This window comes from Aulonocara sp. 'chitande type north' Nkhata Bay, linkage group LG17 (genome assembly GCF_057382095.1).
Source record: "Aulonocara sp. 'chitande type north' Nkhata Bay isolate Kocher_YH1m ecotype deep benthic linkage group LG17, A_spYH_male_GT1.1, whole genome shotgun sequence".
Classification (NCBI taxonomy): domain Eukaryota; kingdom Metazoa; phylum Chordata; class Actinopteri; order Cichliformes; family Cichlidae; genus Aulonocara; species Aulonocara sp. 'chitande type north' Nkhata Bay.
In genome coordinates this window covers 23,743,202-23,763,321 of record NC_141360.1, presented here as the reverse complement: position 1 = coordinate 23,763,321, position 20,120 = coordinate 23,743,202, and the positions used below count along the sequence as shown (strand labels likewise).

At 40.9% G+C, this 20,120-nt stretch overlaps 1 long non-coding RNA gene across 3 annotated transcripts in view; it reads right to left on the bottom strand.

Moving 5' to 3' along the window:
- Window positions 1–1,141: 1,141 nt before the first annotated feature.
- The window catches only part of LOC147310094 (uncharacterized), a 45,126-nt gene continuing 26,147 nt past the window's right edge, over window positions 1,142–20,120 (bottom strand). For 2 of the 3 annotated variants that reach the window (XR_015125628.1, XR_015125630.1), the window contains exons 3-4: window positions 1,348–1,452; window positions 1,142–1,259 (exon numbers count right to left, since the gene is read on the bottom strand). This is a non-coding gene — a long non-coding RNA (uncharacterized LOC147310094). The remainder of the gene's footprint in view (window positions 1,260–1,347; window positions 1,453–20,120) is intronic. The other variant, XR_015125629.1, reaches the window with a different exon arrangement.

The following is a 20,120-nucleotide window of genomic DNA, read 5'->3' as shown; positions in this document are numbered from 1 at the left end:
CCGTCGTTCGGCACTGAGCCGGCATTCCTTCACGGGTTCACTGGCAATGCTCAAGTGGCTCCCTCTTAACAGCCCCCCTAATCACTCAGGGACATAATCACAGGCCACTTTGAAGTAATAGTCAATTTGCTACGAGTCCACCGTTTAACAGAACTGCTTCGACACAGGCTGGGGCTGCGAGCTGGCCATGGAAGATGTAAAGATAGGAAGGCCGAGACAGTGGAAAGGACGCTTTTTTAACACTAGATTCAACAAAAGGTAGCATATGCATGCTTGTTAAAAGGACTCAGGTCGCGCAGACAAAGGGCAGGTGAAGTCGATAAGCTGCGGCAAAGCAAAACTTAGCCGAGGCCACCTGTGTGTGTGCATGTGTTTGGTTGATGACAAGTTCACAGGAAGTGCATGAACTTATAGCTGTCAGTCAGTCTGCACGCTCTGACTCTGAATGCAATTGTTCACAATGAGACACTGTACCTGTGATGATGTGTGCGTGTTCCCCTGGAGTGAATCAGCTAGAGAAAAACGTGGAGGACGGCCTCGCGTTGGCCCGTGTTTATTGTTTACGGTACTCCGGGTGGCGCCAGGTCCTGAAAAAAACAGAAGCTGAAAAACACTTTGTTTTGGTGGGGAGGCTGCTCCTGTGGTTTTGTAATCACCATCACTATCAGAGGCCCCGATCGCTTTACAGAGAGGGAGGGAATGATGGTGGGAGGGGGTAAAAGGTATGTTATTCCACACGGTACACAAAAGGGAGTAGAGAGAAAGAGATGTGGGTGCCTGGCAGTGTGTCTGTCTGCCCTCTTTCCTGCCTCCTCATCCAGGCAGCTGACTCAGGCCAGGAGTCACTGAGACCGTCTGAGTGGTCACGCAGGGTGGTCGACCTTCTGCCAGGGGCGAGATAATATTGTGTGACCAATAGGAACCTTTTGTTAAAATATTTGCTATCATATGGGTAATGTTGCATGAGTCATATATAATAGACCTTTAGAGAGTTTTTTTCCCCCCCTGTCTTTACTCTTTTCATTTTAGCTTCTTGAGCTCTCAGCTTTCTGCTCCTTTGTGGCCTTTCCCCTGGACAGTTTGGACTACTCAGAAGTGCAATTGGTTGCCAATAAATGTTATTTTGTAGTAGTTTTATTTTTTTTCAGACAGTTATGCTCAAAGTAACACAACTCCAGGAATGTGCTTCTCGATGCTAGTGCAGGTTTTCTCTGTTGCCTATCTTGGTCCGAGGATCTCTAACAAAACAGTTTCACTTCCTGGTTAAAAGAATAGTTGGATAAAATGCTTGTTTTGTCTTCTGTCTCTAGTGAGAGGAGATTATTAATAGTGTCGTCCTCCACTCACCATCCAAGCTGCCATTGTAAAGTTTTTCTTGTTGATGCAGTAGTTTGGTATCGGCCCGCATCTTCTCCCTCATCTTCCCTGCTGGCTTTGTAGTAGTAGTTTTCACTGTCAGATAGCAAATTGAAATGTTTGTGATAATATTTCTTCCATTTTCTGTTCCCAAAATGACATTGAAACAACTTCAGATGTGGAAACTCCTGAAAATAAAGTACAGCGACTCAGGAGGGACATGTGAATATGGCGCGTGCTGGACTTCCTCTTCTTTTCTCGTTCCACGTAAATGTCGAAGAAATGTGATGCCAAGGATTCATCTTGAAATTGTTTCTCATGACCTAAAGTCATAAATGTGTTACACACCAATAAACTGCATGTGGTTGATGTTTCTTTGATTGGCTTGATTGAAATGTCTGCAATGCTGCATTTGTGTGCAGTTTTAGTAGCTCAGAAAAGTGACCACGAACCTCAGTGTGTGATGCAAGATTTCAATAATCTTAGGCATGCCAATCACCAGATTCACACAACAATAGACTGTACTTCCTACAGACACTACAGTATATCTAACAAAATCAAATTGATGTTAGGATTGGTAATGTGGAAATCTAGTGTCACTGTGTCATTGTGAATATAATGTTATATTGAAAAAATGTTAAAGTTTGAAAGAGCTCAAACAAAGGAAGCGCTTTTGTTCCCCACTGACTTATACTCCTTTAAGAGATTATCCAATGGGAACTGCAGCTTTTTCCTAATTTGTATGACTCTGACTTTGACTTTGACCTTGACTCTTTAGCCAGCAGCTTCACTGAAGGCCTTGAAGCGTTACATGCTCATACCCATATGATTGGTGCAGTATTGGTTGAAATCTTTGGTTTTTAGAAGCTGTAAAAACCTGACATTTTATGACATTTTTCTGTATGGCGTCATTGTCAAATTGTAGGGCATCATATTGAAAAAATGAAAATTGTCTCTCCATGCCTTTTCATACGACATATTACTTAATATGGTTTCTTTAATTTTTTTTCAAAGTCGACTCTGACTTTGATCACGAACGAAGGTCGTGGTCAAATGGTTAGCTAGCATAAGTACTCATGTCCCTGGAGGTGTTGTTCAAAATAAACTGTGGGAAATGTAACGTTTTTACTGATTTTCACATTTAGTGTGACCTTGACCTTGACCAGATTTTCATCAAAAACAAATCAGCTCGAGTCGTTATTGGTATCCACCGTCACAAAAACTTTGAAAATGATAACTTGAAAACCATGGACGCCAGACTGTTAACGAATAAACAGACAAACAAATGGAACGATTACATTCTCCTTTCTTTTGACAGAGAAACGAAGGAGAAAACAAGTCTCATTTTACAGCATGATGAGTCAGTGACTTCTCCCTTTGAATGTTGCAATGCTGTTTTCTACTTAGGAGTCTTCTTTGGAAAAAATTAAGTCAAATTTTGGGAAAGTAAAGTAATAATGGTATTGAATGGCATAACACTAAAACAAAACTTAATGACACATCATCACATCTTGATGAATGAAGTATTAAAGATGAAAAACCTTACTGACAGACATTCTGTAATTTGTTGAGAACAAAATGATGTACCAGCAAAACCAAACTCATGAGCCACCAGAGGTCTAGAATCACATGTTTTTTTGTTTTTTGGTATACATTAATTGCAAAAATAACAAAAGAAGAGGGTTTGAGGAAGGTGGAAACTAAAGCATGAGAGCTCTCGTTTTTTTTTTTTTTTTTTTTTTTTTTTTACCAGAGTGGTCAAAGTGCCACTCCAGTCTTGAGACTTCTAATTAAAAGAACTTTGAAAGTCTACATAAAGACTGATTTCAATATCAATATCAGTGTTTTAACTCATTTGAGAACTGAAAACTGATGAGGATTATGGATTTGAACTGAGCGATATACCCTCAAAATTACATGTATATATATATATATATATATATATATATATATATATATATATATATGTGCGTGTGTGTGTAGAGAGAGAGAGAGCTATTTGGAATAGATTATTAGATGTTTGTGATGATATACAATAAAAATACTGAGCAGCTTTTTATTAATGCTTGCAGCTTGCAGGAAACAGTATTTATATAAGTGTAAATAAATGAATCACATTCTCCATCATTCTTTTCCAGTGAGCTACTGTCACTGCTGACACACTAACTAATCTGTTATGTGAATCTACTGAAACAATATACCTGCAGCAGCGTTACAGTGCAATAGGCAATAGTGGTGACAAATGCAAGCACAGAAGCAGCCTAAGGAGTGCTTGCATTGTACATTTCAAGTAAACTACTCAATACTTAACAGTTTAAGAATAAGTAAACTCTACTCCAGCTTCACAATATTGTTACTAGGGATTGGTCCGGTGATGCTGTATGAGCCATTTTACGTTTGGTTAGTATGTTATCCTGCCTAGCCTGGTTGTGCTCGACAGTGTGTTTTTGCTCCCAAATTAAAGAAGTTTGTTGTTTGCAACTTTAGTGGGAGCGGTTTTCTTGCATATTTTGTAAAGCACTGTGCTTTGGTTGAGTTAGAGGAAGCGAGAGAGACAACAGAGAGACGAAGCTGAGATGGTTTGATGAATATTGAGAGGTTCATGGATGTAGATTCATGGAGGAGGATGCTAGGGACAGGGTGAGATGGCGGCAGATGATCTCATGTTGTGACCCGTAAGTGGAGCTGCTAAAGGTTTGTCATCCAAGGCTTGTCTCATTGTGGGCACTAGGGAACATAAATGCATGCGCTGTGACTTTAGCTGGAGTAGCCAGAGTTTCTCAGACTTTTTGGGGTGAAGGATCCCTCAGAGGGAAGAAAATTTCCCAAGGGCTGCAGCAAAATCTGAACGCAGATTTGGCTGGTTTTGTCTTGGGTGCAACTTAATGATGTATACTGACTCAAATATATCTCCTTGCTGGGCAACGAGCTAGCTGGCTAATATGCTCGTTGTTAAATTTGTCCTGTGTAGGAAAGGCTAATGTGGTGTGTCACATGGTAGGGCCAATATTAATTCCTACTGACAAAAAGTATTGGACACAATGATTGAAATAGTACATGACAACCTGCTAAATATTTAAGTCTTGGGCTATGAATTCTAAATTATGTGCACAGCTAAATACCTCTGAGTTTAGCATGAAAACATACTATCTCATTCTTGTGCGCACTCTTTAGCCAGCAGCTTCACTGAAGGCCAAGCAAAGAGGAATGACTCACTGAAAGTTCAGGCCTCTGACTTTCACGGGAAGCGATGCGCCGATACAGATGTCATGAGCAATACTCGGAGAAAAGCGTCACACTTCGCAGCTCGTCTGCTTTACCTGTCCATGAACAAAGAGCACATCGAGGCGAGGAGGGCTGTGCTCAGCCTATTTTCAGAACCATTAGCGCGAGGAGTGTGTAATTCAGAGGGCACGAGCTGTCTTTATTCATGTAACGACATTAGGACATAATGAATCATGAAGAAGGCGTATTGTTCCATGCTACTCTCCCTAACACTTCTCACTTAGAGCACACACACACACACACACACACTCGCAGGTGTAGAACATCATTATCGCCCAGTTCCAATTGATGAAGAGTATTATACTGCCAAATTGATTTTCTTTACTCTGCGATCACGATGGCACAAGAAAGGAGAAGACGAAGAAAAGACACAATCATCAACAACTTTATATTCCAATCAGCATATCTGTGTAGGACGAATAAAAAAAGAATTGCAGAGAAAAATGGAGCCGGGGCTCAAATCGCTTTAAATTGCTTTGCTTTTTTTTTTCTATCTAGAAATGTTACCGATTATCATGAAACGCGTAAATTGAATTCTTTTTTTCCCTTTTTTTTCATTTAAGTAATAATTGATTTGACATTTCCAAGCACTTCAAAGGCTGTTTGGCCTGAAGGCTCTGCAGTAAATTACAGTATAAAGCTGAGGATTTACCATTAGCTGAGTGTCAAGTGTACGCTCGGCTTCCCCCGACTCCCCCACTTCCTCTACTTCCCCCTTTTCTCTCTATCGTCCCCTTCCCCACCGCCCAACCAAAAAAAAAAGAAAATAAAAGCTTCTGAAATTCTAGTCAAACTTTATACAACTTGTCTTCACCGCCCTGTTTGTGTGCGTTTGTGTGCCTGTGTCCTGGTGTGCCATTTTATTGTAACACTATAAAGGCCCAGTGTGTTTATCAGTAAACGGAGCTCCACACAGTTTGCCTGCCTTCATTATAACTCTTTTCACTTCCTTGTTTAGTTTATATTTTTTTCCCCGAAGAAATTCCCGTCTTTTCTGTCTGTGTCTTCCATGCGGGGAGCAACAACAGGCGGGAGGGTGTTTGATATGTAAATAGTCTTTTCAACAAAGGCCAGGTGCTATCTGTGGTTACAGAGGCTGATACTTCGGCAGCCGATGGCTTCTGAAACACGCAGAAACACAACTGCACACAAAGACCGAGATTCAACCAGCATGTCCGGCTGACATATATTTGTTTTTTTTTTTTAATCAAAAATCTGATTCTCATCTGGCCAGTATCACCATTCTCTTATACAAACTGAAGAGTGCACATAGCTTATAACTGGTTATCTATGACATATTAAGCTAACTGATACGCCTTAAATAAACAGTCCCTGACCAAACCACCATGTTTAGCTTGTAGGGATCAGTGAAAGGAAACATGTTCGGTCATGTCCTATTTTAAATGTAACTTATCCACATTAAGATTTTTATTATAACAAACTCAGTTTTATTTTTGTTGTTATTCTATGAATAAACTGCTGTATTCACTGAAGCGCTGAACTTAACTTTAGTTTTGACATCCTCTACAGTTTTTCACTAAACTACATTTATTTTATAGTTACTAGGAAGATTTGGTTTTATATAGAAATATCATCGGCTTATAAAATGTTGTATTTTTTACAAGTTATCAAGTACAAAGCTACAGATATTATAATCTTTAAAATGCTTTTATTTTTGCATCATTAAGAACATGTTGTAACTTTTGTGTACTATCAGTAATGACTACTTTTACTTTACGGGAAGATTTTATGATTTGTGTCGGGTCATGGAGTAATCTTCAAAACACACTTAAAACCAAATTTTTAATAACTGTAGTAAATAAGTTTGTATTATGTTCCTGTTTATTTAAAAGTGTCTCTTAATCTGATTTTGCAATGCTTCATCTTTTTCATTTTTGCTTAAAATGTGAATGTAAAGCCTTTTCCTAAAGAAAAAGGAACTTTTGATCATTTAGTACTATGTCGTTTCCTGATAATTTCGCTTTAAACTGCTACTTAGTGGTATAATGAATGCAAAATTGTGATATAAACCTTCAAATTTGGCATTAACACTTGTGTTTGAGTGATGAACCTCAGTTGTTCTTGATTATTTTTAAAGTTATCATGTATGTGAAAATCTTTCCCACATTGCTAAAGTAAACACTTACCTTTGGCATCAATTTAAAGAAAGTGAACTTCCATCATGGCAGCAAAACTGTAAACCCTCACTACGATCGTCTTAAAGCAATAGCCACAGTTTTTGATCATTTTTAGAAATTCTTAAAAACAGTTTGGTTACATTTATAGATGTGTTATGTCCTTCATTTCTAATCATTTTATTTAAATGAAAGCAATGATTGACTATTTTTTTTTATTGCTTTTGGATAACGACATGCACGGTGACATTTAGGCATAAAATTACACATATGGCCAGTTCCATCATGAAAAAGCATGCATAGACAAATAGTTTTAGGATTTTTACTTAGTCAAACCTCAACTTACGTGCATGTGCGGGACCTTAGACACACATTACACAAGCCTACGCACACACACGCTTACCTACTGATTGTCACCTGAATCCCAAGTTAGCTGGAGGTGACAAGTATTGTCTTTTGGCCTTGAATTAATGTGCCTGTAAATACGTTTTTTTTCTTTCCCACCCTCATTCCTATTTGTTAAGTTATTCATAGAACTGCTGATTGCAGGCAGCCATCGTCAGAGCTAAATGAGGGCCTTTGTTATTGTTGAGTAATTAGGACAGCCATCATCGTGCTCCGAGATGACAGGGTCAGTTAAATAGTTTCTCTCTCTCAGTAGTCCGGGCTGATTATGGGAGCTCAGGCAGGCAGGCAGGCAGGCAGGCCAGGGAGCTGGAGTTGGGGAGGGTTGGGAGGCGGGCGGGGGTAGTACAGATGGAGAGGAGTGGGGAGGAAAGCAGACCTTATCTCAAGCAATTAATCAGAGACACTCATATTGCAGGACAATTATTCAAAGCTCACTCCTGCATAACTCAGCCCAAGGTTCCAGTGGGCTCGCTGTCTCTTTCCATCCCCCCTGGACTGGAAGGTCAGGAAAGTGAGAGGAAGGTGGAGTTGAGAGAAAGAGAGGGACGCTGTTGAGTGTGTGTGTGAGTGTGTGCCGGAGTCAGCTGAGGCTACGTAGGGTCAAAGTCACTCAAAGTCTCGTCTTCTCTGGAGGCTTTTTTTTGTTCTTCATCGAGTTTATTCCCCATCATGTTTACATGTATTAAGTTTTTTGCCGCTGGTGGAATAACATGGGCGTTCACTGTTACTGTCTGTGTGTAGTGATGTGTATAAATGTGTGTGCGTGCGTGCATTTAGTGCCCAGGGCAAGCATTATCAACATTCCTCGGTGGCAGCAGGGTGTCTCGCCTGGCACCACACAAACAGGAAAAGGAAATAGCTTGACTTCACTATAGTTATCTCCCAAAGATCCCTCACAGTGTGCGTGAGTGTGTGTGTGAGAGAACATGATAGCCTGTTTAAGTATGGAACAGTAGAAGACTCGATTATATTGAGGCTCCTTGTTAATATTGAGACCATGTTAATGATATTTAAAGGGAATTTAAAGGGTGTAGTTCAACCCTTTTCACCTGATGCACCTGCACCATCCTGTCCGAAGGACTCATGAACCCCGTTGACAACAACACGTCTTAAACTGGATCACCTCCTACTGGTTTTATTCAGATTACCTGTATTAGCTAAGGTTAACAAACTTTCTCAACCATTCACAACTGTTTCCTGCTGAAAGCGCTATTCTTGACGTAAAATACTAAATCACATTTTATTTGATATTTTCATCACTTTTTCTCTGGTGTCAACTCTTAACATGACTTGTTCCTAAACATCACTGGCTGACAGTCATTGTTAGAAAATAGTTCACGGATATGACCTCAATTTTGGCTCGAGGTACCTCTTGAACGTCGCCTGGATGTCCCTGTTAGACCTTCTAGCTAAACAAAGGTTATGTTGATGAACTGAGAAGAAAAAAAATGCACTTCAGGAGTCACTCAAAATCCTATGTTTTTTAGCACTTTTTGAGCCCTGGAAATGTCTTGAAAGTGTTGCTGATTATTTTAAAAAACATGCAGTAGTAATTAGGGAGCACATGTGGAAAAGACGTTCTGCGGCTCTCTGTTTAAGTGCTAACGAAAAACACAAAGACAGATGCATTTAATTTCATTCTGTCTCTGAAGACAGAGCAACCCTGTTGGTCTGTTTAGGAACTTGTGAGCAGATCAGAAAATATGTTGTGTGAATGCTTGTTTGCTCAGTTTACATAATCACATAAATAATGCAGTGAAAACAATGCAGAAAAAGCTAAGATAGGACCATCGGACCAACAGATACTAAAAAACATGTCATGCGAATCATTTTGACTTCAACGTTCAAGTGGAACAAAGTTTATCTACATAAACAATAACGTGTTAAACCTGATCTGTTAACTTTCATTTGCTTGGTTCAGCGCTGACCTGTCACACCTATGAAGACAGCCTGTTCTCACTCTCGAGGCATAACATCCTGACGATTTCTCACGTCCCGTGGCGTTCCTGAGGAACGCGAAAGGCGACCTTCCGCGTTCTTATGCTACGCGGGTTATGGCTGAAATTCAGTAGAATGACGGTCCCACTGCAATACACGCTCCAGGCATGTATTCCAGCCCTAACCCTAACCTAACCAGCACTTTGATGATGTTAAATCATGTTTTCCAAAGCGATTTAAGTAAAGCGTAATATGTTGACGAATCATCACCTGGTGTAAAATATTACTCTTTGTGAGTGAGAACATTTCGCTGAAGATGTTCATTTTTCATAACCATCAACAAGCAAACCAAACCAGTCATTTTTATTTTGCTCAGCCAAATAAGAGGATTAGAGTGTGCGTCTGCTGCTGGGTTTGTTTAATGTGTCTATTTATTTTTAATAGTCCATGCAGGACTTTTGAACTGAATGTCAACAACAAATCACTTTCAGCAAACTTCAAACACACAAAAACATTGTGAAAAAAAAGTGTGAATGCAGGACTACCTGTGAAAGAAACTTCATACTTGCTGAATATTCCTCCTAGAACAAATACTTAATTTATCGCAGATTTGGGGAAAAAGAATGGATGTTGTATATTTTCTGTCATTCTAGTTGTGCCATCCTTCTCTGCTCTTTGGCAGAGTGAGGGTGGCTTCAGTCTTGTGTGTCAAAAGAAAGAAGAACAAGGTTTAAATGTTACTCTGGGGAGATGGTGATAGACAAAAGCTGGTACCTTTATTAAGGATTAGCACTAACTAGCCTGCTGTTAAACATGGAGTTTAGTGTATTTATTCCTGGGATCTTTTGTAAGAGATTTAAATTGTGACTGCTACACGTTTACAAAACAACCAATAGGAATTCAATATTTAATATAATATAACACTTCAATATTAGAACCATTAAAACTTAAGCAAATTAAATCAGACATGCAGCCAAGATGATGGTCTGCTCCAGCTATGGCAGCAGAAACTTTGGTATTAATATAACGTCCACCTGTTATCCTCACTGCACCAACCAGCGTGGAGAAGGATGTAGCATTGGAAAAAAAACTGTGGAAGAACAGATAAGTGGTTTCAGTAGGTATTATCAGTATTACCATCTATATACATGAAACTTCTTCTGCAAGCCTATTAAATCCTGTCACATAGTACGGCATAGTACGGAAATATCACGGTGTGAAGGCCGTCCATTCTGCCTGATGTAAGAAGGCGGAAGAGATGGCTCCATCCTGTTTTGTCTCTACTGGAAGGAGGTTGACGGTGAGATAGAAACAGTCTTTGGAATTCACTTTACTGAAGTTTCAATGAATAGAGCATAGAGCTATTGCACATAATTCTCTAAAAATTAGCTCATTTGGAGCTACAGCTCTGATCTTGTACATTAAAAACTCACCAAACTCCACCCAAACCTTCCTCCCCACATCAAGTAATCATTGGCATCCTAATATCTAGTTATCAGTATAATCTTGAAGAAAATATCGATACCGTTAGGATAAGAGAAACCTCGTTCTGCATTGTTATATAAATCAACCAACGTTGCTATTTTTAGTTCACTTGGTTGGCCCGGACACTTGCTAGAGCAAAATAACAGCATCCTGATAAAACAAGTAAACTTTGGCCGCCATTCAGCAGCATTCACCGCCTTTTCCCTTTCCTTTGCTCTCGTTCCAGCCCCAACCTGATCCACAAATGTCACCTCCACTCTATGTATAAAAGGAGAGGAAGACATCGAGGAGGAGGGAAGAGAGATAGATCAGCGTGAGGGAGAGAGAACGAGAGAGGGAGAAAGAGGAAGAGTGTGTCATAAAATGCAAATGCAGCCTGCGTCCGCTTTTACAAATTAAATGTCAGGACATAAAATATTGTCAGTTTCATTTTGCAGCCAGAAGGATGACAAATCCATATTCTCCTTTAAATAAAACTCTTATTGCGGTGGAGGGGTAATCATGGCAGAACAAAGCGCTGTGATTAACGATAGCAATTTATTGTATCTGGCGGCTGGCGAGGCACCGGCTAGGGAGAGGAACAGAGAGACATCATGGTTATCATAATTCATATCGTAAATAACAGGGCCCAGCCAATCACAAGGAGCCGCCGATGTCATCCCAAATAACCTTTGATAACAATTACCATAGAAGGCAGTACAAACCCTGAAGTCACAATGTTATCTTATCCCTATTCTCTGCTTGTAGAATACAACACTATTACCATATAGATTAGACTATTTATAATGGTGCGTGTCATTCTGGGTGCAGCTTTAAGTCGTCACCGTGTATGTGTGTAGGTGTAGCACGGTGAGGACACGGTGAGGCTGTGTGTTCGTGGAGGTGTGTGTATGTGGACCGGGTAGGTGGACCTGTCTTTGGGAGGAGATTATAGCCTGGTCTTTATGAGGAGCTGAATTGCCCTCTCTCAGTATCACACAGGAGCACATTGCCAGGGCGGCCGGCTCTCACAATGGCGTGGTGGGAGAGGAGTCGGGCGACGTGTGTGAGCGCGCGCGCGTCAAAGTGTGTGTTCGGGGAGGGGTCGTGTGGGTGGGGACTCAGTGGAGTGGAGGTGGGGAGTAACACAGGGAAAACTGGAGGAGGCGATATTAGTGGGGGGAACGCTGATAAGTGTGGGAGATTAGCGAAGGCGTATCTTGTCCGAGGTGTTGTTCCTTCTTGTTTTATCTGCTGATAGAAAATTTTCTGATGGGAAGCAGTGATATGTGGATACACGGCTTCCCACCTTCACCCATGCCGCCCACCCACCATCATAGCCACCCGCCCATGAGACGCACAGTGTCTTTCTTTGTGTTACTACCATAAAACTTTAACACGGCAAAGAAAATCAGCAACTATCAATCACAGCAATTAACCCACTGACAGGTGACGTGAATAACACTGATTATCTCATTACGGTGCAATGCTCTACTGGGAAACCTTAGCTCCTGGCACTCATGTGGATGTTATTTTGACATGTACCACCCATATTCACATTATGGCCCACTACATCCTGTGCTAAAAGCACTCCCCAATGGCAGTGGTCTCCCCCAGCAGGAGAATGTGCCCTGTCACCCTGCAAAAACTGTCATGGTTTTGGCTCAAGGGCACAATAAAGAACTGATGGTGTTGCCCTGGCCTCCATACTCCAAATTTCAATCTGATCCAGTATCTGTGGGATGTGCCTTAACAATCCCTGGAGGATCAAAGGATCCACTGACAATGTCCTAATGCCAGACATCACAGGACATTCCCAGAGGTATAATGTCCAAGTCAGAGGTAGTTGGCAGCATGTGGATGACCTACAATATATCAGACAGGTAGATATAATGCTGTGATTGACTAGTGTGTACTTGACTGTATGCATGCACTGCATGGAAAATAGTATCAGGTCACACCACTTTATCTTTGAATTAGTCATGGTCACAGGTTCACACAGTTCTTCTCTTCTAGATCACCTCCACAATACACAATCAACTCTAAGTGGTATTACAGCAAAGAGGAAGCCTCTAGGAATCACAGCAACGCAGCCATGAAGTGGAAGACCATGTAAAGTTACAGAGCGGGGAATAGTGGGTAAAAGTTGGCAACACTCATATGACTCAGTAACTACAGCTTTATGAGCTTCATGACATGGTTTTCATGGCTTCACATTTTTATTTATGTAGCGTTTAAGTTTGGACATAGATTTGGTTTCAACCTGTGGATAATCTGACCTCTTGCAGTGGGTAGGAAACAATAATTTAATGAGCAGGTTCCAGTTTTTCTTGCATCTTATTCCAAATGTTTTGCATGTATTTTTGGGGAAAACACATAATAAAGTTTAAATAATATTTCTTTTATATATATACGCCTTTTTTTTTTTTTTACTGTTTCAATGACTGTAGCAGAAGACGTGCTGCTTGTGACCAGCCAGCCACTTGGCAACAGCTGACAAGCTTTAAGTACAGAAGTGGAAAAAACAATAGGTTTGCAATGACTGTAGGAGAGCGCTGATCTCCCTAAGAGGAACCACCTGACTCCTTTCACTCCTGTTGCAAGTGGCAAGTGTGACTCTTTCAAACCCAATGAAAACAATGAAATCCAGTCAGTGAAAATTAAGGGAAACTATCTGTCTGGAAGTGAGAAAAATGGATAAGGAGAGCAAAAAGCTTGAGGAATAATAAATATTATAATAAATAAATATTATAATGATAAATATTAAATATAATGTCAAATAGGATTTTTAGTAGCATACTGAGGGTTCAAAATATAATTAGAAAAACACTTTATAATTTCCAGTGCTTTCCTATAAAACTTGCATTCTGATTCTGTGTGATAAAATGCTCTGTTAGATTTTAAGCTTAAGTAGCTATAAATATGATAAATTTTTACTCCCTGAATGAAAACATGCGAACTGCATATGAAATTCGTACAGGTTAATGAACAGCAAGCAAGAGCACTGGAATGGCAGATAATCAGTTTAATGATCATGTAAAGAATAGCGCACATATGGAACATACATCTACAAAAATAGATTTTGCATGTATTTGTCGCCTCCAAAGTGAGAAGAAAAAAAGCAAAATAGCTTCAAAGGATACTCGATTCTTTAGTTGAAGGAGGAAGATGAGGGGAGAGGACAAGCACAAGGACAAGATAAAGCAGAGCAGGGAGTGAGAGGGAACCGAAGGGACCAAAGTGAGGACGAGGTGAAGGAGAAAGAAAATGTCGCATTTTTATGCTTAACTTCAGAGAGGAGAAATTCTCCTCTCTTGAGCAATCCAATCCCGGACTCCAGATCAAGAAACATGCACTGGGAAGACAGCCTACAAGCTTGAGGTAGATTAGGAGCAGATAGAAAAAAAAAAGCAGAGAAAGTAACATTTAAAAAAGTCATGCTCAAGAGCAGGACAGAGAGGAAGACCTCAGAGGAAATGATGTAGAAGCGCTAGGCAGTGGTATATCTGTAGTTTCTGGCATGATGTCCCTGTGTGGGCTTGTGAACAGTTAATCTCTCTTGACAGGATCTTTATTTAAATAAAGATCCTGTCAGTGCTGTGTGCTTTCGGTTGCTTAAGAGGAGGACCTACAGTAGCTCCTGCAAGACTCCAAATTGCTTTGACAAATCATGGCTGATGAGAGAAAGGAGCCTTCCTACCTGTGCATAGCTAAACATGCCTGATGGAAACACCTCAGCAGAAATTTAACAAATCTGAAGGCATCTAAGGAGAACGAGGCGAGGCATGTTCTCAGATATCAGAGCAGCTTAAAAATAAGATTATGCATTTAATAAAAATGCAGACTGTCCTTGTTATTTTTACATCTCGCGCACTTGAGCTGTTCGTCAGTGAAATCCTATTTCTGCAAACTGTTCTTAACCACAAACTGCATAAAACAGATGGACAGAGCCAACATGATGCAACACATTGATTAATGAATCCACAAGCCAGACTCACAAGAGGGCGGAGGGCTAAGCTATCCACTGAGGCACAGACAGTGTGGGCACATTGCAGAGCATACCTGCTAATTCATTAATAACAAATAAGATGCTCAAGTCCTGGGCAGTTATCCACTGTAAGTTATAGTATTTATTAGAAAACTGGATAAAAATGCAAATGGTTAGAGTGTCCATAGCTTTAATTGTTAATAAAATTTAATAAGGTCATTTTAAAAAATAAAATCACCACTTTACAGGGGTTGGAAGGAGTGAAGTGGCTAGAGCGGACAAAACCCTTTGTTTACATGTTGTAAAGTTGACAGAGGTCTACAGGGATTGACTCACCAGCCTCAAGTGGCCATTAGACAAACTGCAGGTACGTTTATACTTAAATGTTTCATTCTTCAGACCTTTTAATCTACCAAAAGACAAAAAAGGAGATAAATAGAATCCAAAAAAAAAAAGAATCACAGGGCCAGTGGTGAATTTACAACGCTAAAATCAATCAGCTGTGTATGGCCTGTGTTGCTCCATAATAGTACATGATGCAGAAGCTGATTTACTCCAAGTTCAAAAATCCCACTGCCTCTCTTTTCTCTGCCACTCTCCCTTCTTCCCCCAACGTTTCTCATCTCCTCTCGTAGATGGAATTCACAAAGTGATTTTCTCCTCGTCCTTCTAAATCTCTTGATCACTTTAATTTTTTGCTAGGCTGCTTCATCGGTGTCCTGGGAAAGAAAAAAAGAGGAGGAAGAGAAAAAAGCCAAGGGGCGAGAGACTGCAAACGATGCTGGGCGAGTAGTGAGGGAGTGAGAGAAAAAGAGGGAGAGTAGTATAGAGTTAAAGCTTTATCAGTGAGTGCCCTGAGGTATGTGGGGACGCTGCTGAATCCAGAGAGATTAGGGGAAAAATGCAGCACATGGCAGTAAGGGGCTTACGCCACAGCTTGTATTAGTTCAGGTGAAAAGAGTATTGCTTTTACATAAAACTGGACAAATCCAGCCACAATGCATTTCCCGTTGGACCACAATGGGGTCCTCTATCTGCGGACCTCACCTCCTGTCCCCTGGGTTCCCCCAAAGCTCCTCTATCTAAACAGGAGACTGAACGAAGGAGGAGAAAACACAGATGGACATGGGCGGGAGGAGGAGATATGGCACCACACCAGACTTCATTTTCAGAGTTTACCAGAGAGGAGGTTGTCAAGAGATGGCAAGGACGTACTTCAGGGACAGGGGGTTGTGTCCATCTCAGTTATTCTTTAGCTGATTAGCTCACAGACTACAAAATGTTTTGATTACTGTTCTGATGCCACATCAAGATAATTAAAGCTCACAAGCAATAACAGTTCTCACAGAAATGATAAAATGCAAAGTTAAGCAGGTTGCTGATGTACCATGATGCTCACACAGCAAATCTGATGCATTTCAGCAACACTGATTCCTTTGATGCAGAAATCTTTCCACATTAGTATGACTTTCAATCTACTGTCAATAAAAGTAGGTATCTCTGCAGCTGTTTCACACTTCAAATGACTCAGCGCTAAGTAAAGTGTGTCCTTGGAGCCAGATGCTTTTAATGTGAAACGCATGCACGAGTCGTTGGGTTTTCTTGAAGCTTAAAAAAGCCCAAACAGGAAGCAAATGATACTAACAAGAATTAATACTGTGAGGCCTAAGTCATCATCAGTGATGACCCCAAACCTACCCCCAACCGTAACCCTATGATTTACAGCAAAGTAAAAAAAAAAACCGGGGGGGGGGGGGGGGGGGGGTTGGTGTGACAGAGTAGGACATTCAAGATGGGGTGAGGTGGAGGCAGATGAGCCACTGTGGTGACACATAAAGTTATATTGTTGGTCATGCTACACCTCAGCCTCCTAGTGGATGCACCTATGTTACAAATTTGAAAATCCTAGCTGACTTCCTTTTTGAGTTTTTGCAATCATTTTGAAGAACATGACCTTTGATCTTGACCTTGAGGTCAAGGTCACTGAAATTTAAAATTGTATGAGAGTTCTAGTAGCTGCACCTAAGGTCTTAATTTGAAGATCCTACATCTCGAGTTACCATGTTCACAAAGTGTCCTTGCTGCCCGGCCAGGTGATAAAAATACCCCATCAACCTTTTATGGCCGAGAAAGAAAATTGACTCACCATGACTGAAACACAGACCTCTTGGACATTTTTCCACCACACAGCAAGAGCAGCAACTGTTTGAGCATTAAAAATGCTCCAAAAGCCACCAACAGTGCAAACCTGGTGGAGAGGTTGATGTCAGTGACTCTAAATAGAGTAGGTGAGGCCTAACAGACAGTAGCTGGGTAAAGCTGTTATGAAAGTTACTGTAATTTGACCGGATTTTATCAAGGCTATAACTACACTATAAATCCGGACATTTTAACATTGAAGTCTTTGGAAGTTGACTCATTTTTGAGCCAGCCTCAAGTGGCCATTTGAGGAACTTTTGACCACAGAGGTAGCTGCTTAGTTAAAAACAACAAACTGGTTAAAAGTAAGCAGATGGATTTGTCTGTTTGATCAGAAATCTGATTCCTGAGCCCATCACTGCTCTGGAAAAGTCAGTAAATCACTTAAATAACTTCTGTTTTTTCTTTAAATGAAGATTTAATTGTATCCCCCCTCACACAGTTCTGATCCCACACTGCACTGGCAGATATAGTGAGGAAGTTTAACGGGAAATAAGTTTTACTGAAATCATCAGAGGGAGGGTGAGATGAATATAAATCAGTTTGAAAAAGACTGAAAGCCTGTGTAGAGCAAGAGGAAAGATTCGAGATGAACGCACTAAGTGATTGAGCAAAAAGGTCTCATCCTTCTCTTTTGGTGGCGCGTAAATGCTTCACTGAGACACTGAAGTCTCCCATTAGTTTCGCAGAGACTTTTATCTAAATCTTCTGTTCCTGAGGTGCATTTATCAGCCAGGTTTTTCATCTTGAAATATAGGTTGAGAGGAGCTTGGCCTGCACACTTCTTTATCTTTCACCTGTCATGTACAGTAAGCCCAGGTAACAATGGCGCCTTACATTAAATTACACACTCGCTCTGTATTCACGCCATCGAGCCAGACATCGGAAGCGGCTCCGACAACCCCTCCCATCCTCGCCATTATTGGCAGAACAATACCCTCAAAAAGCCAAGTTGGTCAAAAAAAAAGAGAGAAGGGCCGTATCTGCGACAGCGCTTAACATCAATTTGTGACACGATTAATCAATTTGGACCGTTTCTCTCTCTCTCTGTGCCTTGTCACTGTCGTCACTCGTTAAATAAAGAGAGGCGGCTGTTTGAATGAGCTGGGGCTCATCACGATATGGCGCAGGTTAAGTAGGAGGCGCATGTTTTAGGATAGCGCCCTGCCGCTCCCTCTCGTCCTGAAACACTTAGCTGGTGATTAGCATAAGCTGATAGCGCTATCAGGAGCGTGCCATTGTGGTGACCCTGAAGCCCCTCTCCTTCTCCACCATCACCACCCATTCTACCCCCCTCCACCACCTCCTCTTTTCTCCCTCTGAGAAGGTCTTATCTGGGATGTACAGGGCCTCTGGAGCCTCCTGGGGAGATGATGGAAAGAGGAGGCAGAGGTGGAAACCGTAGAGAAAGGATGGGATGGTTGGGTGAGAAGAGGGAGGGCAAGGGGGTGGGGTTGATCCCATTGTTAAACACTCAGTTTCTTTGCATGTGTCCTCTAAAGTTTTAAATGATTGGATAAGAAACTTCAGGGACTCTTTTCAGATTGCGGTTAGAAAACATTTTACATGCAAATTTAAACAAAATATCAAAAGAAGAAAAATACATACATATTTCATCTAATTTTGGACAGGAAAATAATAAAATGTGATCCACTGAATTATATGATGTCATATTTATCAGTTCAGAAGCTTTTGTTTGTTTATGACCATATATACGAGTAGGAGCGTGCACAACTAACAAACTAGATGTTTAAATGTTTGCTCGGTCTATTTATACTTCTTTTATTAATATAAAACAACAGATAACTGCTGGGTCTAAGATGTTATTCTATGTTATGTTTCAAGTTGACTGGAAGGGACTGACTCAGAGAGAGAAACCTCTTCACCGACTAGTGCTTTGGCAGAGGAATTGTGGAGCATGCCAAACATAAATATAAATACTAACAGTGGCGTCAGGGCGCCGGGGTTGCCGCCCGTGTAAAAATATTGCGAGGAAAGAATCCATCATGAAAAATGAATTACAAAAAAATATAACAAAGAAATGTACCATAAAGTACATTTTGCTCATAAAATGTGTGTGTTTGCATGCACGTGCCTTCCAGAATCCATTTTGAGGTCAAAATTGAACATTATTTATCTACACGTCCCTATGGGAGTATAGATAAATAGCAAGCTAAAGACAAACCTAATGGTTTTCAGTTACGAGGGTCTGAGGCTAAGTTTCGAATGTGTGCTATATGCTATATAAATAAGATTGAATTGTAATGAAAAATATTGAATTGATTGGACCATCCTACATCCTTTTACACATTCACACATCGTCACAGCACAGGCACTGTTGTCTTGAAGAAGAACAGGAACTCACTTGTTAGCTATCTCTCAACGATGGTGGCTTCAAGTGCCGCTGAAACAGTGAAGTTAAATTCCTTACAACAACATCCATGGTTTTCCAGAATTAAATGTTCAGCAGCAGTCCTCGGATTGTGGGAGAGGATATACACAGACCTTTGCTAGCACGCTATATGAGAAACAGCGCTGGCTAACCGGATGTGGGGTGAGCAAAGTCATGCTTTCCGTCTGACCCAATTGTGTCATTCCTGTTACACTTCTTTGAGGTCAACTTGAAGTCAGCTTGAAGTTGCTTGCATAGTTGGTGCATTATAATGTACATTTAAACTCTCAAGATCTCTCTTTTTGCAGCATTACCCTTGCACGACTGACCTAGGTGTCACAGGCCACCGGGGCAGACCGTGTGGAGTGAGTGGAGGACCCAAGAGCAAACAGAGGTGAGGACACAAAAACCGGACTTAACAGAAGGCGAGCCTTTATTTAGGGCCGAAAACTTAAGGAACAAGGCAGCAAAGCAACTGAGGGAAAACCTGAACATAGACTGGGAAAACTATGGCTAAACAAAGTACAAACTAGGACTAGTTAAGGCTGGGAAACTATGACAAGGGGTAGGGGAGATAACACAGACGACGCGACACAGACTGTAAGAAACACAGAGACTAAATACACATGAGGGATGATCAGGGGAAGTGGCCACACATGGGAACGCAGCTGACACACATGAACTTAACGACAGGACAGGAGGAGTGAGCTGAATACACAGACAGTGAATGCAGGCCTTCAAAGTAAAACAGGAAACATGAGACATGAACCGGGGAGACGTAGTACAGGGGGAGGTGACATAACTGACAGCATGAACTTGACAGTACAAGACACACAGACATAAACACACGAAGGGCAAGGGAGACGTAATGCAAGGGTGACATAATTACAAAAAGGGCTGGACTACCTTAAAGAACCTAAGCAAACAATAAACATCAAAATAGGTTAAGCATAAC